The sequence below is a fragment of the Globicephala melas genome, chromosome 13 (assembly GCF_963455315.2).
Source record: "Globicephala melas chromosome 13, mGloMel1.2, whole genome shotgun sequence".
NCBI classification, from domain to species: domain Eukaryota; kingdom Metazoa; phylum Chordata; class Mammalia; order Artiodactyla; family Delphinidae; genus Globicephala; species Globicephala melas.
In genome coordinates, this window is record NC_083326.1 from 64,043,466 (window position 1) to 64,070,772 (window position 27,307).

At 41.2% G+C, this 27,307-nt stretch overlaps 1 protein-coding gene and 1 pseudogene across 1 annotated transcript in view; one reads left to right on the forward strand and one right to left on the reverse strand.

Annotated features, from left to right (window-relative positions):
• The window catches only part of MAPK1 (mitogen-activated protein kinase 1), a 91,923-nt gene that overhangs the window by 39,806 nt on the left and 24,810 nt on the right, over positions 1-27,307 (reverse strand). The window lies entirely within an intron of this gene.
• Positions 15,695-15,942, forward strand: LOC115841910 (small ribosomal subunit protein eS27-like; annotated as a pseudogene).

A 27,307-nucleotide genomic window follows, 5' to 3' on the forward strand; every position in this document is an offset into this window, starting at 1 on the left:
AAAAAGGAGGGGAGGAGGGGAGATGGCATTAAAAACAGTTCTCAGAACAAGGCGGTAAAGTATTAAATGTTTAGCACTCTGAGCAAATACTTGTTTCATACACGTGAAGGCAGCATGTGTATAATCCACAAAGAGGCCTTAAACTAGGGAGGATGCGGCTGGCAAAACGCAGCACACACAGAATCTCAAAACTAACAGAGGGCCTGGCCCTGGGAACTGTACAGATGTCCATTTTCATAAATCCAGGAACATGGGCGTATGACACACATAAGCCATTTTCCCACTGTTTTTAACAGCAACCGCATTCTGGTGAGAGCAATCATTTCTGCCTCCAAAACAACTTCCTACTGTTGGATTAGATTCCACTGACTCAGCAGAAACAATCAATTGACCATCAACCACATCTTCAACCCGAACAAAAATGCACCCAAGAGAGCAATAAGGATATACTGCATAGCACAGGGACTTATAGCCATTATCTTGTAATAACTCCTAATGGAGCATAATCTGTAAAAATACTAAATCACTATGCTGTATATCTGAAACTAATATTGTAAGTCAACTATACTTCAATTAAAAGGTGGGGCAGGAGGATGCATTGATTGCTTGCAACAACTTTGTCTTACGTGCAAAATGACATGACTATTTCTTCCTCCCCCCCCCACAAGAAATTTAATCAAGATGTTTGGGTAGTCTTATAACAAAACCTAAAAAGTATTGTTCAAAAAATACCTTCACAGCCATAACATAGGGCCCAGTTCTTTCCAAGTTGTCCTGAAGGTCTGACTTAATAGAATTCCAAGCAGAAGCAATAATAATTTTATCTTCAATTTTATGATGAATTTGAATCTTGAATATTACTACTATCTTTATGAACAATATTCTATTGAATCTTTTCTGTAAGAGCTTTTCATATTAACAAGTATCAACATCTGGTCCACTGACCGAAGCAATGAAAGAACACGGACGGGCAGTAAGACATTACTTCTGGTCTCCTCTGGGTAAGTGCTAGAAACAGGAAACAGTAAAATAAGTTTATTCTCAAGTTTGTGCTTCTACAATGATATCTATCAGTCTACTTATACTGAGAATTACTGATGCATCTGTCTGACTCTACCACAAAACTATGCTGTAGGAGGGACCTTGTCTCACTCAGCTTCAGCTTTCTCACACCATTTATACATTGCACTCGGGTACCCCAACACTTTGAAATGACGTCTATTTCCTTAAATAAAAGAATAGCTACTCAAATCTTATTTTGCTTTGGTTTGCTGCAAGAAGGCCCAAACCACTGATTTTTAGGTAGACAGGCAAAGGGATATGTCGTTCAAGCAAGCTTATTCAACACTGGGAGTAAATACTATTAGAAATCAAAACTTTTTTGGTAATTCAGATTTTAGAGCCTGAGTTCAACAAAAGAGAACACAGGTTAAAATAGTTATAAAATACTGGTTTACACTCAACATTATAAATAACCAGGGCTTCCCTGGTGGCGCAGTGGTTAAGAATCCGCCTGCCAATGCAGGGGAAACGGGTTCAAGCCCTGGTCCGGGAAGATCCCACATGCCGTGGAGCAACTAAGCCCATGCGCCACAACTACTGAGCCTGCGCTCTAGAGCCCATGAGCCACAGCTACTAAGCCCTCATGCCATAACTCCTGAAGCCCACACGCCTAGAGCCCATGCTCCACAACAAGAGAAGCCACCGCAATGAGAAGCCGGCACGCTGCAACGGAAGACTAGCCCCCGCTTGCCGCAACTAGAGAAGGCCCGCACGCAGCAACGAAGACCCAACGCAGCCAAAAATAAATAAATAAATATTTAAAAATTAAAAATAAATAAATAAATATCCAGTTTTACTGAAGCATGGTAGTCAAACAAACACGGGCATAAACTTGCCTTTGAGAATAAGACTGCTTGGGGAGAGGGGCTTATGGTCAATGTGCCCCTCCAACAGTACCGACTGACACTCAGTGATGAAATTGGAACTGGGTATGTTATTTAAAACAGAGAGAGGGTGTCCCTGGTGGCGCAGTGGTTAAGAACCCGCCTGCCAATGCAGGGGACACGGGTTTGAGCCCTGGTCCTGGAAGATCTCACATGCTGCGGAGCAACTAAGCCCGTGCACCACAACTACTGAGCCTGCGCTCTAGAGCCCACAAGTCACAACTACTGAGCCTGCGTGCCACAACTACTGAAGCCCGCGCACCTAGAGCCCGTGCTCCACAACAAGTGAAGCCACTGCAATAAGAAGCCCACGCACCGCAACGAAGAGTAGCCCCCACTCACTGAAACTAGAGAAAGCCTGCGCACAGCAACAAAGACCCAATGCAACCAAAAATAAATAATAAATAAATTTAAAGTAAATAAATAAATAAAACAGAGAGAGAGGCGCAGACAGACACACACACACACACAGACACACACACACACCCCTAAGTAAAGGAGGGAACTTTTATCCAGCCATTTGGTTATATTAACAGGATACAAAGATTATACTATTACTGTGCCCTTGAGCTCAAGCTATTGAGAGCACCCAATCATCTTACATAAATGCAGCTTCAAGTCCCAGATGAATCCTATCCTAAGATACATAAACGGTGGGGAATGGGAGGTCAGGCCAATAGGTGAGCACATTCAATTCTTAAAACGGTAGATTCCTACTATTCAGCAATAAAAGGAAACAAACTGTTGATATATACAACACAGATGAATCTCAAAATAATTATGCTGAGTAAAGCCAGACCAAAAGAAAAGTACCTCTACTTATATAAAATGCAAACTAGTCTATGAGGACACAAAGCACGTCAGAAGGGTTTACCTGGGGCTGCTGGGCGGGAGGGATTACACAAATGGAAATGCAAGCTAGATAACTTTTGGAGGCAATGAATGTTCATTATCTAATTGTTTTGATAGCTTAATGGGTGTATAATATGTCAAAACTTAAACTGTACACTGGTATATTGTTCATCAAGCAATCCTTAAGAGAGCAATTAAAAAAAGGAGCCAGGGCTCTCCAAATGCATGGTGAATTCCAGGGCCAGGGTGGGTGGGAACAGAGATTCCAGAACTATATTTGACCAGTTAATGTGGAAGTAGAAGCCCACAAAATTCTGGAGTAGATTATTTAACAGATGTTTTGTGATCACTTAGGGAAGAAAAGGGAACCAGCATGAGTCAATTATGAACAAGTCATGCTAAACTAACCTCATTTCCTGTTTTGACAGGGTTACAACAACAACAGGAGGGTGACGCCAGAGCTGTGGTGGATTCAAGCCACACTTGTCAAGCACTTCCCACTTCTGAGACTTCGTGTTAGTACTGGGGGCAAAGCCAATCAGCGATCCTGCTCTTAAAAAACTGGCAATTCAGTGAGGGAAGGAGACAGGAACAGACAGCATGCACTGCTTTTATCACGGTAAAGCACTTCTGAAACCCAAGGAGAAGCTGGGTAGATTAAGTCCAAATAAGGGCAACAAAGAGAGGATTAAAAGAAGATGAGGCCTGTAGAAACCATACCCTGAAAGATGAGCAGGCTTTCGAAAGAGGAGCAAGGGCACAGAGAAGGCGAGAGGCAACATGTGGAGAGGAAAACAATCAGGCCATCTACTGGGGACAGCTGGTCCTCACCCAACCAGGCACCTCCTCACCCAGTGGTGATTATTGGGTCCGGGGAATGTGCCATCAGGAGCCCCAGAATCCCAAGGCAGCGAGCAGAATGCTCCTCCAGGGTGTGTACCACAAGCGGTGGCCAACGGGAGCTATCTGCAGGGTATACACGGTGCGTGAACTGTTGGGCTGGGGGTCCACAAGCTCCAGCTCATGGGGGTTGGGGGGGCACAGCACTGGCTGGGAAGAGAAGAGGGCTATGCTGGAGGCCTGCTCTCCTCGAACTGCTGACACCCAACTCTAAAAAGCCCAAGATTTTTCAATTTGAACCTGATCTTCCAGGTCTTTAAGAAAGTTTATGTCTCGGGGGTGTGGGGGGGAGAATACATTTCTTGTTTCTTAGTTTGATTTATATGGTATGTGATGCTCCATTTGTATTCCTGACCCAGGCCTTGCAAAGAAAACATGAGGGGCAGGCCTGGGTTTGGGAGGCACAAAATGAAGATGGGGGTAGGGGAAGACAATGACAGTCTTGTACTTCCTGATTTAAAGATCTGAGGAGGCTTGCAGGTGATTCGGATGGCTCTGCGCTTCTAGCAGCATTAAAGAGAGAGAACAAGGTTAGGCGTAAGATATGGGAATTTTTAATGGAAGCCACAGAGGGTTGAACTACTGAGGAGAGGTAAGTGGAGAAAACAGGTCTGATGACAGAACTCAGGAGCAGACAGAGGAGGAGGAACCACCTAGAGAGTGAGGAAGCACCTATGAGCACCAGGAGAGAGTGGTGTTTCAGAAGCCAAGATTATAAAGAGTTCCAAACAGGAATGCTTCACAACAATTGGAAAGCATTCAATGAATCTGCAATCAGCTGATGTGTGGTACCCTGGGTGGCAGTAAGTGGAGGGGAGTGGGGACAGGAGTGGAAGCAGCACAGGTGACTACTTTTAAAGAAGGCGAGGAGGAGAATGACTGGCAAATCCAAGGGAACAACCAAAAGGCACACGCTGTTATGAAAGCAGTGGGTGGGTCGAAGGCTGGCGGACCAGGTGGGGTGAAAAGAAGACTCCCCAAAACTAGGCAGGTGTGAGAAGGCAGCACACACTTCAGGCAAAGCAGAGGTGCATGCAAAGCTACAGAGGCCTGCGGGAACCTGTGGCAAGAGAGTAGGACCCAAGGGGACACGGATGGGGTTGAAGCCGGAGGCATAAGCAGGAACCAGGCCATGCTTAAATATCTACAATTTTACCCTGGGGAGGCACCAAAAGATGTTAGGCAGGGATTTTAAGCATGGCGGTATTTTTATGAAGTTCCCTCAGGTAGTAGTTTATTGAAGGAATGGAATGGGGAGGGGAGTGCACCAGGCAGGAGCCGTCTTAGCCAACTTGGAATGATGGTGGAGCCACAGCTTTGGAGAAAGTGGCCACAGGCAACTCAAGAAGTAGTGCCTACTTCATAAACCTCATGTTTCCTAGCTTGGTCCTGTTCAAATGCTCTCCATTCAATTAGACTATATTCCTCAATGGCAGAACTATACGTTCTAAATCACTTATGTCTTCTTTCTAGCAGCTGTAACCAAATTCACAGGGGAGAAACAAACAGTGGAGAAGAGACAAATCCTCCTAACAGAAGAACTTGGAGTAATATGTATAGATCCTCTCCCCTCCAGGAGGTGGGACTCAATCTCTCCCAGTCCCCACACCTTGCGGGCAGGCTGAACTTAGAGACTTGCTTCAAAAGAACAGAATGTGGGCTTCCCTGGTGGTGCAGTGGTTGAGAGTCCGCCTGCCGATGCAGGGGACATGGGTTCGTGCCCCGGTCCAGGAAGATCCCACATGCCGCGGAGTGGCTGGGCCCGTGAGCCATGGCCGCTGAGCCTGCGCGTCTGGAGCCTGTGCTCCACAACGGGAGAGGCCACAACAGTGAGAGGCCTGCGTACCGCAAGAAACAAAAACAAAAACAAAAGAACAGAATGTGAAGAGGGAAGGACAGTAACTTTACAGTGGAGAAGCCTGGCAGATACCACCTCCACCAGGCGATCAGTTACCACTACCAGTGACGTCATGTGGACACTGTGACTCCCTGATAGGATGAGGCGAGAAAGGCAGCTCATCTCTGTGATATTCTTTTCCCAAACCTGTAGCTCCAGGCTAATAGTGAGAAGAACATCAGACAAACCCAAGTTGAGGGATATTCTACAAAATACTTGACGAGTACTCTTTAAGTCATGAAAAGAAAAGTGAGAAAACAGTCACAGAGAGACAGGCAGACATAACAACTAAATGCATGTAGTATCCTGGATTGGATCCTGGAACAGAAAAAGGAAATCAGTGGAAAAGCAAATTCCAAATAAAGTCTGAAATTTCTTTATACCAATGCTGGTTTCTCAGTTTTGATAAGCGCATACAGTAATGTAAGATGTTAATATCAAGGGAAACAGAAACTGGGTGGGGGCTTACGGGAACCCTCTGCACTATCCTGGCAACTTTTCTGTAAACCTAAAATTATTCCAACATAAAAGTTTATCTGAAGGTCTTCCACTAAATTATACCTCCAAAATTGATGACATAATTATAATTAACATGTAGAAAATATGGGCTTAATTTAATAAGTAGAAGGAAACATAAACATTTCATAATTATCTATTTTAACCCCCCATAAAAATAAAAATGAATGCCCAATGGAACAAAAATATTCCTAAAAAGGTAACTGAAAACTTTACCTAATTGAACTTTAAGTTATGTTCCACCTCAATCATTTGACAAACATTTACTAAATACCCAATATAGGCTAAATCTCACTGCAGATTGAAATAAATAGAACATCATCCCACCTGCCTTTCTCCCTTTGAGCATCCTTAAGAATAGGTATGATATTTGAAGGTATTTACTGCAAAACTACCTAAAAGAACAAAACCTGTATTGCCAAACATAAGGATTAATACATTATGGAATATTTATATAACAGGTCACTATGCAGCCATTAAACTAAGTATGAAGATCGTATTAACTAAAGGTGAGATTCAAAATAAACCAACGGACTGCAGCTTAAAAATATTTATCTAGAAGAGGCAATATACAGAACAAGCTAGGATGATGGGACCATGAGTGATTTAAAACGTAATTTAAATTGTATTTTGTCTTACTATTTCTGTCTATTCTGTTGGGAGAAAAAAATAACCAGTGAGGGGTGGGTAATATAAGATAAGGCAGCTTGAAGGAAATAACTTGAGTTTTTAAATGAGTTCCTAAAGTTCTAAATACCTTCACAGGCTTTTGCTTCTTAACTTAAAAAACCAGACAGTATTTATGAAATAACAGTTTTCTGACACCCAGCAACAGGCAACACAGGCCAGCAAGCTGAGTCCTGTGACTGCCCCAGCTTACTGCCTGGAGTTTCCAGGTTTCAGTAAACAGAAGGGAAACCCAAATGGAGCCTGGTAGTCTCCCTGAGTTGAGACAGAATTCAAGATCTGGAGAGTCCAACTCAGAATTTCTGCGGCTGAGTACAGAAGAGGAGAACTTCAGAGAAGGTTGGGGAGATCCACAGAGGGTTCCCTCTGAGTGTCCAGCTGATAATGATCAGAGCTTGTGCATGATCAAATTCCAAGGCTGGGGAAGGAGCCACCAGAGAGGAGCAGATGGACTAATCCATGTGGAACAAGGCTGGGAACAGTTCCTCTTCTACCACTTTTCCAGTAAAGACCTCCTCACACCAGGACAAAAAACTGAGTCCTCAGAAAGGTGTTGACTCAGTACTGGGGCTAAATTAGCCTGTGACTAAAGGCTATTCTGGACTAAATGCTTAAAAGAGAGCTAAAATGCTTAAGAGAGAGTTTTCAAGGGATCAAAGTGTTCCAAGTAACTTAACTGCATCCCAGAAAAAAAAGTCCCAAAGTATTTAAAGAAATACCAAAAAAAGCCCTAGCACTCAATGTAAAATCCAGTGTCTTGCATCCAATCAACATCCAAACCCCCCCCCAAAATAAAAAATCCCCAGGAACTATATTCAATACCTTGCAATAACCTATAATGGAAAAGAATCTGAAAAAAACATAAATACTGAATATAATGAATCACTTTGCTGTACATCTGAAATACTGTAAATCAGTAAAAACAACAGCCACAAAACAAAAAAGCAGGAAAATACAATCTATAATGAAGAGAAAAGCCAATAAAAAAACATACCTAGGAAGTAGAGATGATAGAATTAGTAGACAATCATGTGTACTGGTATAAATATACTCCATATGTTCGTGAACGTACAGCACAATATAAAGAGAGAAGTGGAAGGTATAAGAAAGACTCAAAATGAACTTCTAGAGATGAAAAAAATACAATGGTTGAAATTAGCAAGAGATTATACACTGAAGAAAAACCTGGTGACCTAGAAGACACAGCAGTAGAATCTAGCCAAAATGTAATGCAATGGAGACATCGGGGGAAACAGAGCACCAGCGAGCTGTGGGACAAGGTCAAGGAGATTAACATACATTTAATTGGAGTCTAACAACTTCACATGTACAAAATCCGAGGGAAAGTAAATATTTCTAGAAAAGTGCTAAATGTCAAGGAAAAAAGAAACATACAAGTGCTCTCTCTACACTGGTTTCCAACTTAGCAACAGGCACCACTTAGTAGCTGAGACTGTCATTACAACAGAGAGTGAAAACTTATGCTGATGCCCAAGTATTAGCTGAGAGAAGCTGCATTCAGATACCTATGGTATTAAGCTGAGATTATAAAAGAATTATTTTCGGATTCCCACTTGGACATACAGAAATAATTTGATATATTATGGACTCTGAGAAACAGAGGAGCCATTTCAAATCTACTATGTTTGCCAGCTGGAATGACAGCAGTCTTGCATGTGAAGGAAAAAAAAGGCCTGCTCCAAATTGCTCCATGAAAGCTGTACCCTTTATTCTTTAAAAAAGCATTATTCCAAAATTTCAGGATTTCTAGTTATTTAGTTATTAGAGTTTAGGAAAGAACCTTTATTCCTAAGACTTTATTCATCTGAATAGCTTTACTTTTGTGGTATAGTTCCTTTCACTGTTAGAAGTTCTCTGATCCTGTCTCATAAAATTGACCTTCCCCCGCCATCCTGAACTTTCCTGCTTTTTTTCTAGGTATATCTGGGTCTGTCCATGGCCCTGATGGCAGGGTGCTCAGCATGGTCACTACTCTCCAGTGCTGGTGGTGCCCATACCAGCCCCACTTCCAATTCGGCTACTGCATTCTCACACACACTCCAAGGCTGTGGGGTGTGAGGAGCTGCCCACAGGGCTGGCTTATACTGCCAATTCTTCACACCCTCGACTCCTGATCACACCTCCTCCTCTCAAAGTCATACTTACTACAGTGCAAACAGCAACAACAGTTAACAGGATTGATGCAGCACTTTCAAGTCTTGTTTCCCCCAGGTCAAGACTTTTATTTTTGATGTATATTACATATGAGGCATATTTTCACTTTACATCATGTTTACTCACAATTATTGATATATTGTGCTGTCTTGTTTCTTATATGGACATCACTCAAGATACTTATAGTTGGGTGGTGATAATAAAAAGAAATCTTATGAACAATTCTTATTTAATAATATCTACAACTTACTGAGTGTTTACTATGTGTCAGACATTGCTCTATGTTAATATCTGTGAACCTCTTTCAGAAGGTGGTATTTATTTAAGGTGGGTTAAAAAGCACAGCAGGGTTTAATAGGCAGTCTATGAGGAAAGGCTTGCAGAAGGAAGTAGCCACAGGAACTAAAGCATGGAAGGCTGGGTACAAGTGCGAAGTTGTCCAGTACCGCTGGAGTTTAGAGCTCATCTGGGCGAAAAGCAAAAGGTAACATCACACAAAGAAAGCTGAGAAATCTGTACTTTATTCTTTTTTTTTTTTAATTTTATAGCTGAGTAATATTCCACTGTATATATGTACCACATCTTCTTTATCCATTCATCTGTCGATGGGCATTTAGGTTGCTTCCATGACCTGGCTATTGTAAATAGTGCTGCAATGAACATTGGGGTGCATGTGTCTTTTTGAATTATGGTTTTCTCTGAGTATATGCCCAGTAGTGGGATTGCTGGGTCATATGGTAATTCTATTTTTAGTTTTTTAAGGAACCTCCATACTGTTCTCCATAGTGGCTGTATCAATTTACATTCCCACCAACAGTGCAGGAGGGTTCCCTTTTCTCCACATCCTCTCCAGCATTTGTTGTTTGTAGATTTTCTGATGATGCCCATTCTAACTGGTGTGAGGTGATCCCTCATTGTAGTTTTGATTTGCATTTCTCTGATAATTAGTGACGCTGAGCAGCTTTTCATGTGCTTCTTGGCCATCTGTATGTTTTCTTTGGAGAAATGTCTATTTAGGTCTTCTGCCCATTTTTGGATTGGGCTGTTTGTTTTCTTAATATTGAGCTGCATGAGCTGTTTATATATTTGGGAGATTAATCCTCTGTCCGTTGATTCATTTGCAAATATTTTCTCCCATTCTGAGGGTTGTTTTTCATCTTGTTTATGGTTTCCTTTGCCGTGCAAAAAACTCTGAAGTTTCATTAGGTCCCATTTGTTTATTTTTGTTTTTATTTCCATTACTCTAGGAGGTGGATCAAAAAAGATCTTGCTGTGATTTATGTCAAAGAGTGTTCTTTCTATGTTTTCCTCCAAGAGTTTTACAGTGTCCCGTCTTACATTTAGGTCTCGAATCCATTTTGAGTTTATTTTTGTGTATGGTGTTAGGAACTGTTCTGATTTCATTTTTATACATGTTTTGCCAGCACCACTTATTGAAGAGACTGTCTTTTCTCCATTGTATATCCTTGCCTCCTTTGTCATAGATTAGTTGACCAGAGGTGCATGGGTTTATTTCTAGGCTTTCTATCTTGTTCCATTGATCTGTGTTTCTGTTTTTGTACCAGTACCATATTGTCTTGATGACTGCAGCTTTGTAGTATAGTCTGAAGTCAGGGACTCTGATTCCTCCAGCTCCGTTTTTTTCCCTCAAGACTGTTTTGGCTATTCGAGGTCTTTTGTGTCGCCATACAAATTTTAAGATTTTTTGTTCTAGTTCCGTAAAAAATGCCATGGGTAATTTGACAGGGATTGCATTGACTGTAGATAGCTTTGGGTAGTATAGTCATCTTCACAATATTGATTCTTCCAACCCAAGAACATGGTATATCTCTCCATCTGTTGGTATCATCTTTAATTTCTTTCATCAGTGTCTTATAGTTTTCTGCACACAGGTCTTTTGTCTCCCTAGGTAGGTTTATTCCTAAGTATTTTATTCTTTTTTTTGCAATGGTAACTGGGAGTGTCTCCTTAATTTCTCTTTCAGATATTTCATCATTAGTGTATAGGAATACAAGAGATTTCTGTGCATTAATTTTGTATCCTGCAACTTTACCAAATTCATTGATTAGCTCTAGTAGTTTTCTGGTGGCATCTTTAGGATTCTCTATGCGTAGTATCATGTCATCTGCAAACAGTGACAGTTTTACTTTTCTTTTCCAATTTGTATTCCTTTTATTTTTCTTCTCTGATTGCCATGGCTAGGACTTCCAAAACTATGTTGAATAATAGTGATGAGAGTGGATATCCTTGTCTCATTCCTGATCTTAGAGGAAATACTTTCAGTTTTTCACCACTGAGAATGATGTTTGCTGTGGGTTTGTCATATATGGCCTTTATTATGTTGAGGTAGGTTCCCTCTATGCCCACTTTCTGGAGGGTTTTTTAGCATAAATTGGTGTTGAATTTTGTCAGAAGTTTTTTCTGCATCTATTGAGATGATTATATGGTTTTTCTTCTTCAATTTGTTCATGTAGTGTATCACATTGATTGATTTGCATATACTGAAGAATCCTTGCATCCCTGGGATAAATCCCACTTGATCATGGTGTATGATCCTTTTAATGTGCTGTTGGATTCTGTTTGCTAGTATTTTGTTGAGGATTTTTGCATCTATATTCATCAGTGATATTGGTCTGTAATTTTCTTTTTTTGTAGTATCTTTGTCTGGTTTTGGTTATCAGGGTGATGATGGTGGCTTCACAGAATGAGTTTGGGAGTGTTCCTTCCTCTGCAGTTTTTTGGAAGAGTTTGAGAAGGATGGGTTAGCTCGTCTCTAAACATTTGATAGAATTCACCTGTGGAGCCATCTGGTCCTGGACTTTCATTTGTTGGAAGATTTTTAATCACGGTTTCAATTTCATTACTTGTGATTGGTCTGTTCATATTTTCTATTTCTTCCTGGTTCAGTCTTGGAAGGTTATACCTTTCTAAGAATTTGTCCATTTCTTCCAGGTTGTCCATTTTATTGGCATAGAGTTGCTGGTAGTAGTCTCTTAGGATGCTTTGTATTTCTGCGGTGTCCGTTGTAACTTCTCCTTTTTCATTTCTAATTTTATTGATTTGAGTCCTCTCCCTCTTTTTCTTGATGAGTCTGGCTAATGGTTTATCAATTTTGTTTATCTTCTCAAAGGACCAGCTTTTAGTTTTATTGATCTTTGCTATTGTTTTCTTTGTTTCTATTTCATTTATTTCTTCTCTGATCTTTATGATTTCTTTCCTTCTGCTAACTTTGGGTTTTGTTTGTTCTTCTTTCTCTAGTTCCTTTAGGTGTAAGGTTAGATTGTTTATTTGAGATTTTTCTTGTTTATTGAGGTAGGCTTGTATAGCTATAAACTTCCCTCTTATGATTGCTTTTGCCGCATCCCATACGTTTTGGATCATTGTGTTTTCATTGTCATTTGTCTCTAGGTTTTTTTGTTTTTCGTTGTTTTTTTTTGCGGTACGCAGGCCTCTCACCGCTGTGGCCCCTCCTGTTGCGGAGCACAGACTCTGGATGCGCAGGCTCAGCGGCCATGGCCCACGTGTCCAGCCACTCCGCGGCACGTGGGATCCTCCCAGACCAGGGCACGAACCCGCGTCCCCTGCATCGTCAGGCGGACTCTCAACCACTGTGCCACCAGGGAAGACTTCTAGGTATTTTTTGATTTCCTCTTTGATTTCTTCAGTGATCTCTTGGTTATTTAGTAACGTATTGTTTAGCCTCCATGTGTTTGTGTTTTTTATGTTTTTTCCCCTGTAATTCATTTCTAATCTCATAGTGTTGTGGTCAGAAAAGATGCTTGATACGATTTCAATTTTCTTAAATTTACTGAGGCTTGATTTGTGACCAAGATGTGATCTATCCCGGAGAATGTTCTGTGCGCACTTGAGAAGAAAGTGTAATCTGCTGTTTTGGGATGGAATGTCTTATAATTATCAATTAAATCTATCTGGTCTCTTGTGTCATTTAAATTAAAGCTTGTGTTTCCTTATTTCTTTTGTGTCTGGATGATCTGTCCATTGGTGTAAGTGAGGTGTTAAAGTCCCCCACTATTAATTGTGTTACTGTCGATTTCCTTTTATAGCTGTTAGTAGTTGCTTTATGTATTGAGGTCCTCCTATGTTGGGTAAACATATATTTGTAATTGTTATATCTTCTTGGATTGACCCCTTGATCATTATGTAGTGTCCCTCCTTGTCTCTTGTAACATTCTTTATTTTAAAGTGTATTTTATCTGATATTGAGTATTGCTACTACAGCTTTCTTTTGATTTCCATTTGCATTGAATATCTTTTTCCACCCCCTCACTTTCAGTCTGTATGTGTCCCTAGGTCTGAAGTGGGTCTCTTGTAGACAGCATATAGATGGGTCTTGTTTTTGTATCCATTCAGCAAGCCTGTGTCTTTTGGTTGGAGCATTTAATCCATTCATGTTTAAGGTAATTATCGATATGTATGTTCCTATGACCATTTTCTAAGTTGTTTTGGGTTTGTTTTTGTAGGGCCTTTTCTTCTCTGGGGTTCCCACTTAGAGAAGTTCCTTTAGCTTTCGTTGTAGAGCTGGTTTGGTGGTGCTGAGTTCTCTTAGCTTTTGCTTGTCTGTAAAGCTTTTGATTTCTCCATCGAATGTGAATGAGATCCTTGCTGGGTAGAGTAATCTTGGTTGTAGGTTCTTCCCTTTCATCACTTTAAGTATATCATGCCACTCCCTTCTGGCTTGTAGAGTTTCTGCTGAGAAATCAGCTGTTAATCTTATGGGCGTTCCCTTGTATGTTATTTGTCATTTTTCCCTTGCTGCTTTCAATAATTTTTCTTTGTCTTTAATTTTTGCCAATTTGATTACCATGTGTCTCGGCGTGTTTCTCCTTGGGTTTATCCTGTATGGGACTCTCTGCGCTTCTTGGACTTGGGTGGCTACTTCCTTTCCCATGTTAGGGAAGTTTTCGACTATAATCTCCTCAAATATTTTCTCTGGTCCTTTCTCTTGCTCTTCTCTTTCTGGGATCCCTATAATGCGAATGTTGTTGTGTTTAATGTTGTCCCAGAGGTCTCTTAGGCTGTGTCTTCATTTCTTTTCATTCTTTTTTCTCTATCCTGTTCCGCAGCAGTGAATTCCACCATTCTGTCTTCCAGGTCACTTATCTGTTCTTCCGCCTCAGTTGTTCTGCTATGGATTCCTTCTAGTGTAGTTTTCATTTCAGTTATTGTATTGTTCATCTCTGTTTGTTTGTTCTTTAATTCTTCTAGGTCTTTGTTAAACATTTCTTGCATCTTCTCAATCTTTGCCTCCATTCTTTTTCCCAGGTCCTGGATCATCTTCACTATCGTTATTCTGAATTCTTTTTCTGAAAGGTTGCCTGTCTCCACTTTATTTAGTTGTTTTTCTGGGGTTTTATCTTGTTCCTTCATCTAGTACATAGTCTTCTGCCTTTTCATCTTGTCTATCTTTCTGTGAATGTGGTTTTTGTTCTACAGGCTGCAGGATTGTAGTTCTTCTTGCTTCTGCTGTCTGCCTTCTGGTGGATGAGGCTATCTAAGAGGCTTGTGCAAGTTTCCTGATGGGAGGGACTGGTGGTGGGTAGAGCTGACTGTTGCTCTGGTAGGCAGAGCTCAGTAAAACTTTAATCTGCTTGGCTGATTGGTTGGTTGGGGCTGGGTTCCCTCCCTGTTGGTTGTTTGGCCTGAGGGAACCCAACACTGGAGCCTACCTGGCCTCGTTGGTGGGGCTAATGGCTGACTCTGAGAGGGCTCACGCCAAGAAGTACTTCCCAGAACTTCTGCTGTCAGTGTCCTTGTCCCCACAGTGAGCCACAGCCACCCCCCACCTCTGCAGGAGACCCTCCAACACTAGCAGGTAGGTCTGGTTCAGTCTTCCCTTGGGTCACTCCTTCCCCTGGGTCCCAATGCACACACTACTTTGTGTGTGCCCTCCAAGAGTGGAGTCTCTGTTTCCCCCAGTCCTGTCGAAGTCCTGCAATCAAATCCCACTAGCCTTCAAAGTCTGATTCTCTAGGAATTCCTCCTCCTGTTGCCAGATCCCCAGGTTGGGAAGCCTGACGTGGGGCTCAGAACCCTCACTCCAGTGGGTGGACTTCTGTGGTATAAGTGTTCTCTGGTCTGTGAGTCATCCACCCAGCAGTTATGGGATTTGATTTTACTGTGATTGTGCCCCTCCTACCGTCTCACTGTGGCTTCTTCTTTGTCTTTCGATGCGGGGTATCTTTTTTGGTGAGTTCCAGTGTCTTCCTGTCGATGACTGTCCCGCAGCTAGTTGTGATTCTGGTGTTCTGACAAGAGGGAGTGAGAGCACGTCCTTCTACTCCGCCATCTTGGTTAGGCTCTAAATTCCTTTAGTAAAGACAATTCCCAAATCTGTACTTTATTCTGATAACAGAAAGAATTCTCCAGCCACGAGAGTGACACTATCAGAAATACAGGTATTTCCAGAGACTGAAGGAGGCTAAACAGAGAAATATTAAGACCAGTAAAAAGCCTACAGTTGTAATTCTCAAAATATTTATATGTCTCACTACTTTGAAATTACAGTAGTTGTCACATCTGCTGCTTGATCTTGCTATTTAAGGCATTAATAAAGAAGCACACACATTAAAGATGTATTTTCTTAATATTAAAAAAAACCAGTACTTCAACATAACCGATTTCCTTGGTAACCTTACATAATTTATTCTATTCATTTCAGACCACTAATCTGATCTGGCAGTGAGGACCTCCTCAGGAGAACATGCCTCTCATAAAGGATCTCCTGCATCCCTCGCCAGAATAGGACACACAACAAGAAGCACCTGCTGCAGAGCCCCACCTCCTACTTCATGGATGTGAAATGCCCAGGATGCTATAAAACCACCACCATCTCTAGCCAGGCACAAACAGTAGTTTTGTGTGTTGGCTGCTCTAATGTCCTCTGCCAGCCTACAGGAGGAAAAAGCAAGGCTTACAGAAGGATGCTCCTTCAGTTGGAAGCAGCACTAAAAGCACCCTGAATCAAGATGAATGGGAAACGATCCCAATAAACATTATTTTGGATTAAAAAAAACAAACCAAACCAAAAAACAACCCACTAATCCGAGAAGGAGCCACAGGTTTCACTGACTACCTAAAAGATCCATGACACAAAAAAGATTAAGAACTCTTATTATCAGGGCAATTTACAGATTCAGTGCAAATGGCAGAGACAGAAAACTAGTACATAGAAGTTTGTACTCAAGAGAAAAAATGTCGGTTGGGATCTTGAAGGAGGCACGATGAATAAACTTAAAACCATTCAAATGTTAAAATCAATTTTATCAGGTATTCATTAATCGTCTACATTGTTAAGCGCTATGGATACTACAGCGAAAACAGAAAATTCCTTACTCTCATAAACTTTATACAACATGGGGGAAATATAAAGAGACATGTATTAGGGGACCTCCCTGGTGGTCTAGTGCAGCAGGGGGCACAGGTTCAATTCCTCGTCAGGGAACTAAGATCCCACAAGATGCGTGGCAAGGCCAAAGGAAGAAAAGGGGGGGTGGGGTAAGGAGACATATATTAAAAATAGATAAATTATGATAGATACTAAGAAAAAATGCAAATGCTATAATTAACATCATCATGGATAACTAGAGAACTTGGTTTAAATTAGGGGCTCAGGGAAGGCTCTTCCTCTCTAAGGAAGTGGCATTTAAAACAGAGACCTGAAGGACAGGCTGGAATTAGCCAGGTGACGGGTAGCTGAGAAGGCAAGTGTTCTACTGAACAGAGAGAGGTTAGGCAGGTGAATCTGTGGACCCCAAAGAAGGCTACTGGTGGCGGGCACATACCAAGCCAAGAGCACATGGCTCAGGATGAGGCTGTGACCTGGAAGTTGTGCTAAGGGTTTAAGACTCATCTTAAGTGCACTTCCACTTTAAGGAAGGACTAAAAGTACCCAATTTATATTTGTAAATGCTCTCTCCAGCTGTGATATGAAGAATAAATTGTAAAAAGGAAAGAGTGAATAAAGAAACCATTTGAAACACTGCAATAGCACCAGTAAGAGATGGTAGTGGCTTGGACTAAGCAACAAGCACATAACTGGCATTTTAAGCCAGTCAGTTCATTGTACGAAATCATGCCGCCCACTGCAGAACATTCGGCGTCCCAGACTCGAGGGCACTGTGAACCAGCAGCACTCTCAAATCAGTAAAATACTCACAAAAAGAAAAAGCAGCACACCTCTAAGGGCAGTGGTAAAGCCTCTGGAATGTACAAGATGACGACAGTGGAGACAGGAGGAGTTACTGAGATTGAAAAGGAAAGGTGCTGACTGGGATCTAGTGAGCAAGGTGGGTGAACAGGCCAGATAATACTGTCAAGGTCAAAAATGAGCTGTGCATATGGGAGAAAAAATTTGCAACATGTAGGACTTGTATTTAGAGTATATAAAGAACTCTTACAACTTCAAAATAAGACAAACAACCCAAAATTTTAAATAGGCAAAAGAACAGACACTTTTTGTGTGACAATACACACACACAAAGATGAATGATGTCATAAGGGAAATGTAAATTAAAACCACATAACATACCCATTAGAATAGCTAAAATGAAAAAGAATGACCATACCAAGTGCTGATGAGGTTGTAGAAAAGCTAGAACTCTCATACCCTGCAGGTGGAACTACAAAATGGTACAATCACTATGAAAAGGCTTGGTGGTTTCTGAAAAATTAAATGCACACTCACCATACAACCCAGCAGTTCCACTCCTAATTATTTACTCAAGAGAAATGAAAATATATGTCTATGACAATAGCCAAGATACGTACACAACCTAGGTGTCCACTAATGGATGAATGGATAAGGAAGACGTAGTATACGTGTACAATGGAATACCAGTCAGCTGTAAAAATGAAAGAAATCTGCCACAACATGGACGGACCTTGAGGGCATTACACTAAGTGAAATAAGTCAGACAGAGAAAGACAAATACCACATGATGTCACTTATACATGGAATCTAAAAAACAAAACAAACAAAACAAAACCCAGGTGGTTGCCAGAGGGGTAGGGGGTAGGGATGGGGGGGAAACAGGTAAAGGGGGTCAAGAGGTACAAACTTACAGGTATAAAATAATTAAGTCACGGGGATGCAAAGTACAACATAGGGAATACAGTCAATGATACTGTATTGACTTTGTATGGTGACAGATGGTAACTGTGCTTATTGTGGTGATCATTTCACAATGTATACAAATGTCAAACCACTATGTGGTACACATGAAACTAATAAAATATTGTATGTCAAATTACTTCAATTAAAAAATAAAGAAAATATACATCCATAGAGACTTGTATACAAATGTTTGTAGGAGCTTTATTCATAACAGTCACGAACTTGGAACAACCCAAATAGTCATCAACAAGGAAAGAGTAAACAAACTGTGTGTCACCGTGCAATGGAAGAGCACTGAGCAACAAAAGGGAAATGACTACACGCGACAACAAGGATGAACCTGGAAAACCCTATGCTAAGTGAAAAAGCCAGGCAAAAAAGAGCAAAGACTTCTAAATTCCATTTATCTGAAACGCTAGGTAAGCTGAGGCTGATCTGCAGTGATAGAAAACTGATCCATGGTTGCCTGAGCTGAAGACTGACAGCAAAGGGCACAAGGGTACTTCTTCCTGGGGTTATGTAATGTTCCATATCTCCACTGTGGTGGCGGTTACACAGGGTATATATTTGCCAAGACTCAACTGAACTTTGCACAAAGAAAAGGTCCATTTTGTTATAGATAAATTATACCTCAGGGCTTCCCTGGTGGCGCAGTGGTTGAGAGTCTGCCTGCCGATGCAGGGGACGCAGGTTCGTGCCCTGATCCGGGAAGATCCCACATGCCGCGGAGCGGCTGGGCCCGTGAGCCATGGCCGCTGAGCCTGCGCGTCCGGAGCCTGTGCTCCACAAAGGGAGAGGCCACAATAGCGAGAGGCCCGCGTAGCGCAAAGAAAAAGAAAAAAATTATACCTCAAAAGGTGATTTTTAAAAACTGAGCTATGCTACAAAACTGTGGGGCTGATTTTTTCTCATGGTTCATATGCTCATACTGAGGACAATTTCATAGGAAGTGTTACAAACAGGTTTTGAGCAATGGCAACATCATTAGAATAAATGCCCAGGCTTCCACAGTCATTTCTGAGGCTTTGGCGTAAATATAACATTTCTGGTACATTCAGGCTTTCTCCCCATCCTCCCCAGCCCCCTGTCATTACAGTCATTTCATAGCAGAGGCTCAATAATATTTGTGGATAATAAAGTTTGTCTAATGAAGGAGTTATCTCCTCATGCATTAGCACCACATACTGTACACGTTGTTAAGCAACTAAAATGCTATCAACTGTTAATGGGTTATTTTTAGAGAAAGCTATTAAGCTGTTCTCTAAGCTACCCATTTCGGTGCACTTTAATTATCTGAACACAAAACCACAGTACTTTGTTTCACAGATAAAAATTAACTTGTCTTCAGATGCTAAGTAAGTTAGACTGATCCAAATTAATGTTCCAAAAGTAAGTAGGTAGATAATACAAATGACTGCTTTAAAAGAAAACGTATTCGTTCCTTTAGCCTGATTCTCTCATAATTTACTAACCAAGAAAGCCAGTGCAAAGGTTTCTTTAGAGTGTGTGAACCATTCAGTGAGCAAATAAAAGCTAAAGTCATTTTAGCTGTAAAACCATCATAATTTTACATTATTTTAAGACTGAGTGCTCCAATAATACTTCAGATATTGCAACTTAAAATCTGATGTCATGAACACATGTGCACCCTTTCTAGGAAAGGTGCTCCATACAGCCCAGAGCTTGAACAAATTTGGTTGTCTACATATGCATTTTTAAATCTCTTCAGTAATAGGGGCCAAAGAGTCAGGTGAGTTCCAATTCTGGCCCATTCCCTTACTAGCTGAGACATCACTGAACTACCCAACACCTCTGAGCAACCATTTGCTTGACTCAAAAATGAAGAAAGCCTATGGGGTTATGAAGATTGCAAAAACAGCAGATGAAAAGCCTGAAAGATATTAGACCATCCCCAAAAAAGTGGAAGTCATTTTTAATTACTTTATTATTTTTTATTAATTTATCCAATGAAACCATAAAAAGAAAGTAACATCAGTAAAAAAAACTAGACTTCAAATCAGGAGGTCTGAGTTTTAGTCCTAGCTTGGCTATGCCCTGTATGTCTGCCCTGATAGTGTTGGCCAAGTTACAAAAAGAAGATACCATTATTCTGTGTTCAGGCTTCTTCCAAACATAAGTGCAAAACTTCTTTAAAAATTTTTTATATGTACACAAGAGACTGGAAAAAAACCCACACCCAATTATATGACTGAATGTACATACATACATATATATGCATAGATATAGCCATAGAAAGATGAAGACTTGTAGTGCCTTATACTCAGTAAAGGTTCTACAAATTTTTGGTGGGCTCAAGTACACAAATTATTAAAGGAAAAAGTATGAAAAACATTTCTCTCCGATTAATAGGAAAAATGCGTCTCTATTACTAGATCTAAGATACCCCATCAGAATTTAGTACCGTGACTATCATCATCCTAAAACCCCACAACCATAAACTCTGTTATTTGAAGCACACTAGAGCAGCACAAAGTCAGAGTTAGTACTCTGCAACAGATCCAATCAGTACTCTAATCCAAGCACTCCTCTTTAGAAATGACCTTTGGAGTTCACCTATGCTCTGAACTTGTCATGAGAGAGACCCTGATGAAGCAGATGGGCTACTACTCACTTGTGGATCATCCCCCTACATTTCCTTCCTCCTCAGATATTCTCTTCTGCCTTCACTGGCCAAGAATTCTAGGACGGTCCAGGTCGGGCTGGCTCGCGGTGAGCTCTTAGAACAGCCAGACGTATTGAACCAAGACTAAGAGCATCGAGTCTCCTCCAGTGCTATGCATTCCGGGTAGCCGCCCAGGCAGCTCTGCGCACCTCTGGCCCTGAAGTTGAGTGAGACACTGAGAGAGGACCTCAGTAACCATAATGACCACCGCTTACTGAGCCCTCAGCACAGTGCTGAGAGCTTCAGAAAAACCTTTACTTGCTGTCTTCACCACAACCCTATGGCGGTAAAGCACAGCCCCTACTTTACAGGTGAAGAAACTATGGCAGAAGGGAGGAGTCAAGTAACTTGTCTCTGATTACACAACCAGCAGCCAACAGAACTGGGATTTAATCCCAGGCGTGCTGACCTCCAAAACCCCTGTTTCTCAGCCACTACACCATGCGAGGGTCAGTAGTCCTCCACTGGCTATGCCCTTTTGCTGGTGATGAACCAAGGTTTGGCTCATGATTCTGACGGGGCAACTGTAAAGAAGCTGAGGACAGCAGACAATGAGGACAAAAACAAAAATCATAGTACTGACCACGATACAGAAAGCATTCTGCTTCCCAAGGGAGCCGATCCATTTTGAAGGTTCTGGCTATTTAGATCTTCTTCATCAGGATAAGCCAAAACCTAAAACCTGTCTCCTCTGAAACAAGAGGCAAATATGTCCTGTAAATGAGGTGTGGGAGAGCAGACCTGAAGGCAGGAGATGAAAAGGCAAACCAAACATGAGGGGAGGGAGGTGAGATCAGGGTCTGAATGGGGACAAGTAACAAGATATGCTGGAGACCAGCAGGAATGAGAATCCAGAGATTTTTAGTAGTGTCGATCGTGACAATCCAGTAATTTTCTTTAGCATATACCATCAGCCTGTAAGATCAGACAAAATAAACAGTTGGGTTCTCGTAAAATGGGAGTGGAGTCGTCAAAAGAGAGGAGAGGTCAGCAGACAGATCCAGACCCAGGCCAGACAGGACTAGGAGATTAGGAAACCATAAAGGTGAGGATCTCAAGTGGGGGTACAGGGGAGAAGGAGCAGGAGGAAAGGGAGCTACAGTCCGAAAGAGGATGACCTACTTCGTAAGGCCACCCTTGCTCACCTTTGTAAACTGTACCCCAATGAGTCAAGTCAGAGAAAGAAAGGCTCGGATGATCATCCCCATCATGGAAACTTTAGGTCAGTCAAGAAATGCAAGTTTCTCACGAACTGCCCCAATGTCAGAAATATTAACACCCACCCAGACCTATGGAAGACGGAAAAGTGTTTAAACTGGAAGCAAACAGCATTATTATCTAAACTGAAAAGAACTGCCCGCACAACTAAGCAGACAGTGAGATGTTACACAACAGATGCTAAACTAGGTAAAGTAGAAAACTGTAACATACAATTATAACTCTAAAATACCAGTAAAAAAATCTCCAGTCAGAGCTGGAAAACTAATTTTACTTCTTTCCAATAAAAAACCTTCTACAGTTGGAGTTGTTTTTTTCTTTCCCCAACCCATCATGATAGAAGAGGAAGTAGATAAGGAAAGGAAGACCCTGAACAAAATCTGATAATCATTCATATGTATGCATCATAAAATATACGCAATTAACTCTCAAACACTGCTGGTGGGAAGACAGGTTATAAACCCTTCTGGACAGGTTGGTAGGACAGTCCTTACCAAAATCAAACATCTGCACCTATCTTTTGATTCAGCAATCCCGCTCCTAGGATTCTACCCTAAACATACATCTCCAGTGATATGAAAATACATAAGCACAAGGTAATTCACCGCAACATTATTTGTAACCGCAAAATACTAGCAGCAACCTAAATACTCATACACTGGAGAAAGGCTGAATGAACTATGATACACTCACATGGTGGAGTACTATGCAGCTGTAAAAAAGGAATGAAAAAGATCTACAAACTAACACGGAGTGGTTCCAAGATACAATGTTAAGTAAAAAAGCAAAGTATAAAAGATTTATACTATGCTACCCTTCATATAAGAAAGAAGAGTTATAAAAAAACATAAATGTATCTGCTTATCTGTATAGCAGAAATATAGAAAGGATAAACCCAGAACTAAAGAGATCAACTGTATACAGGGGATGAGTGGGAAAGTGGTGAAGGGGAGGATGGGAACAGGGTGGTAGGGATGAGAAGGGAGGGACTGTTCCTTGAGTATACCTTGTGTGTAGCTCTTACTCCGAGAGTCACAGTCATATCACATATTCAAAAAACTAAAGAAACAAGAATGAGGATACGGGAAGAACCCCAAATGGAACACCAACAGTAACAAATGAACCTAACTGTATTACAAATCAATGACATAACCACACTGAAGGGCATGAGGAACTAGAAACCAGTCTAAGCAACTTTAGAAAACAGTATTTTAACTGCATGCTGTAAAGCTAAAGCAGGAAAGGGTTGAACACAAATCCTGTAATCTAATTAGTGAACATGTTTCTCACAAGGATATGGGTTAGCAATTCTGCATCTACTTTATGTATAAACAGAATGGGACTGAACAAATAAGCAAACAAAATGGAAGATAATGAGAGCCAGGCTGGGGAAAGAATACAAGCAAGAGGAAAGGCTAAAATAAACCACATGGTGTTGGATTGGAATCAGGGACATCAGTATGAACTCATAGTTTTTAACATATACACAGACAGAGAAATACAGATGTGTGTATGTGTGGGTTGGTGTACACACATCTATTTTCCCAGCTCTGTTCACTAAGAAGACTTAGAAGCAACTACACCCCAGTAGCAACGAGCACACTTTGCCCTTAAAAAGGTAAACAAGGGTGGGGTTTGTTGAAAGCAGTCACTCTGAAGGAGCAAACAAAGGTCGAAGTTGCAACAATTTGAAATAAAAAATGACAATACTGGATTACAAACCTACAGAATATAACAAATACCCATGAGTTCATACTGACACAAATAAGTAAGTGAATAAATCAGTGGGGAGAAGGAACAGCTCTTTCTCACAGAGGCACTCCAATCAGATGGAATGAGGAAAATAGAAAAACTGTCATTAGGTAAATACCACAATAATTTTTTCAGAAAAAGGTCCATGGATGGATGCTTAATCTAGTGAGTAGAAATCTGAGAAGAAACAGGGCATCTGCTTAGTCTCAAAGTACATCCTCTAAGATATTTATTAATTACAAAGGGGTAAATAGATGGACCCCATCTTAACCAGGTGATTAAAGTTAACATCCCTAAGGATAAAATATCTCCACAACACCAACTCTCTGATGTGATGTATCAAGAAAGGCACATCACTTCTGTTAAAACTGCATAATCTCATTCCATTCATGAAAAACCATCAGATAAACACAAACTGAGGGACAGCCTACAAAAATAACAGTCCAGGGCTTCCCTGGTGATGCAGTGGTTAAGAATCCACCTGCCAATGCAGGGGACACAGGTTCAAGCCTTGGTCCGGGAAGATCCTACATGCCGTGGAGCAACTAAGCCTGAGCGCCACAACTACTGAAGTCTGCGTGCCATAACTACTGAAGCCCACAGGCCTAGAGCCCATACTCTGCAACAAGAGAAGCCACCGCAATGAGAAGCCCGCACACCGCGACCAAGAGTAGCTCCCGCTCACCACAACTAGAGAAAGCCCGCACACAGCAACAAAGACCCAACACAGCCAAAAATAAATAAATACAATAAATAAATTTACAAAAACAACAATCCAATACTCATTAAAAGTGTCACGGTTATGAAAGACAGAGGAAGGCTGAAGAAATGTCACAGTTGGAAGAGACTAAGGAGACACAACAATTAAATGCAAAATGAGAACCTGGAGGAAAAAATGACATTGGGGGAAAATGGGAACTGTGAATAAGGTCTGCATCTAGTATTGTACCAGTTTTAATTTCTTGGTTTTGATGACATTCCTACAGACATACACCATGTTCACATTAGGAAAAGGTGGTTACATGGGAACTCTCTAGACTATTTTTGCACCTTTTTTCTAAGTCTAAAATTATCTCAAAATAAAAAATTACATCCTTTTGTTAAAATTATATGCATATATGTATATTTGTGTGTGCATGTGTGTAACAAAGATTTTAAAAAGAGAACAGAGAATGAGAAGAATGTGAAAAGAGAGAATGATGGAGCCACTGCCATGATTCTTGATAATTTCCCAATTCCTCAATTGAGTCCTCCTTCCCTTAGGTCCTGGCCTGAGTCCCTGTGTTTCAATAATCTGAGAGTGTACACAAAGGATCCCCAAAGACTTCAGAGACTGTAGTGGGATAACTGAGGACATGGAAAGGAGACGTGACCCATAAGCCCACCCCCAGCAAACTGGGGGCTGGCGAATAAGCCAGAACTGCAAACAGTCCTGATTGCTTTGAGCCCCCCCCCCCGGCAAACCGGGGGGCATGCGAATAAGCCAGAGTTGTGAACAGTTCTGAATGCTTCGAGCGCCCCCCCCCCCGGCCCCGGCAAACCGGGGGCCTGCAAAAGAAGCACTGAGTGCTTTGGGCACTGATCCATGAGATGTCCTCAGTATAATCAGAGTGGTGGGAACGCAAGGAAATGTCCTTGTGCTACTTCAGTATAATCAAAATAATGGTGGGAACTTTGTGCTGTTTTTGCGCTCAAGGAGGAAGCACAGCAGGTGCTCACGAAAGCCAATTATTGCTCGTATAATTAATAAAAACATAGGATGCTGCTTTGGCACTTCTGAAATGTTAAGAAAACAAGTCTTAAAGTGTAAATCTAGATAATGCTTTAATAAAAGTTACCACAGCAAGACAGACGGCGCTGTTTTGCCTGAGCGAGCGGCAGCCCTCTACTGCTGTGCTTTGGCACAATTCATCTCGTGTGATGAGCTTAGTTTCGGCCCTGTCCTAAGAAACTACAACAGAGACCGACAAGAATTCCATAGGATCCCGGTCAGCACAACCAAGAATTTCTCAAATGTTTCATTGCTCAAGTTACTGTGGAAATCTTATTTCTGAAATCAGTTTCTTTTCTTTTCTCCCCATATTATCTCTTCACTTTTGCCCTCGACCAATAAATATATCTGTTGCCAGACACAATCAAAGATCCAGACAGAGAGGAACACTGCCAGAGACAGTGGCTGCCCCCAGGTAACTCCCAACACTGATCCTCCGCACACTCAGAGTGACAGCTGATCTCCAGGACAACTGCTCAAACTAGGGCCTGTACTCCGAAAAATCTACCCATGTGACAGACTGTCAAGTATCTGAAGAAACAACCTTAAAACTAATCAAGTTTTATTTTGGGTCAAGTTACAAAAGCCCTGGTCTTGGAAGTCCTGAATCTGAATTCAAGTTCTTGCACTGTCACAACTCTGTGCTTGTAACCATGGGCAATTCTCTTAACCTTGCTGAACCTCAATATCTCCCCCATAAAATGGAAAGAATACTTATCTCTCATATATAGGCTTATTTGGAAGAATAAGTATCTGCGAACTCACTTCATAAATTCAATACAAATGCAAACAATACCACTGCCACCTACGTGACAACAATTTTATCAGAGTTCCAGCCCAACAATCTCTCTTTTTTTTTTTTTTTGGCGGTATGCGGGCCTCTCACTGTTGTGGCCTCTCCCGTTGCAGAGCACAGGCTCCGGATGCACAGGCTCAGCGGCCATGGCTCACGGGCCCAGCCGCTCCGCGGCATGTGGGATCCTCCCAGACCGGGGCACGAACCCGTGTCCTCTGCATCGGCAGGCAGACTCTTAACCACTGCACCACCAGGGAAGCCCAACAATCTCATGTTTTAATTATTTCATTATCATTTTAAAATAAATCAGTTAATAATTATATCAATTTTCAGTTCATCACTGTACACTGTATTATTTTAATTTTCCTTATATTCCCATTAGATATAAAAATTATGCTAATTTTTAAGAACACAACAACTATATAAAACTTTAAAAGAATTAAGTCCTACCATATAGTCTAAATATCTTAGCCAAAGCTACCCAATGCGAGGGCTAGGATTAACACTTGGTCCTTCCTCTGAATTCTGTGTTCTTTCCATTATGTAAAAATGTGCCCAGAAAGTCTTACACAACAGAACTTTGGGAAGCACTAAGTGAGAAGTGGTACAGAATGCCGCCTCCTTCAAAACTCAACAAAATAAACATGTTATAAACAAAGAACAAAGATAAGACTCAACTGAAGGAACACAGCAAGCAAATTTTAAAGGGCAACCAGGAGCGGGAGTGGCCACTAAGCACAAACAATACAGGTCCAGGAGAAAAGGAGCAGGCTTAGCAGAGTCATCTCTAAGAATGGAGATAAAGACAGAATGGGACTCATAAACACATTTAAAGTGTTACACACAAGGGGAATGCTAAATAAAAACAGACCAGAATATATTCTGCAGAACCGTGACATATTACAAAAGAATTTAAAATAAAAATAGAATTCTGCAAATAGCAGAATCAGGATTTTAAAAAAAAAGAATAAGTCAAGCAGA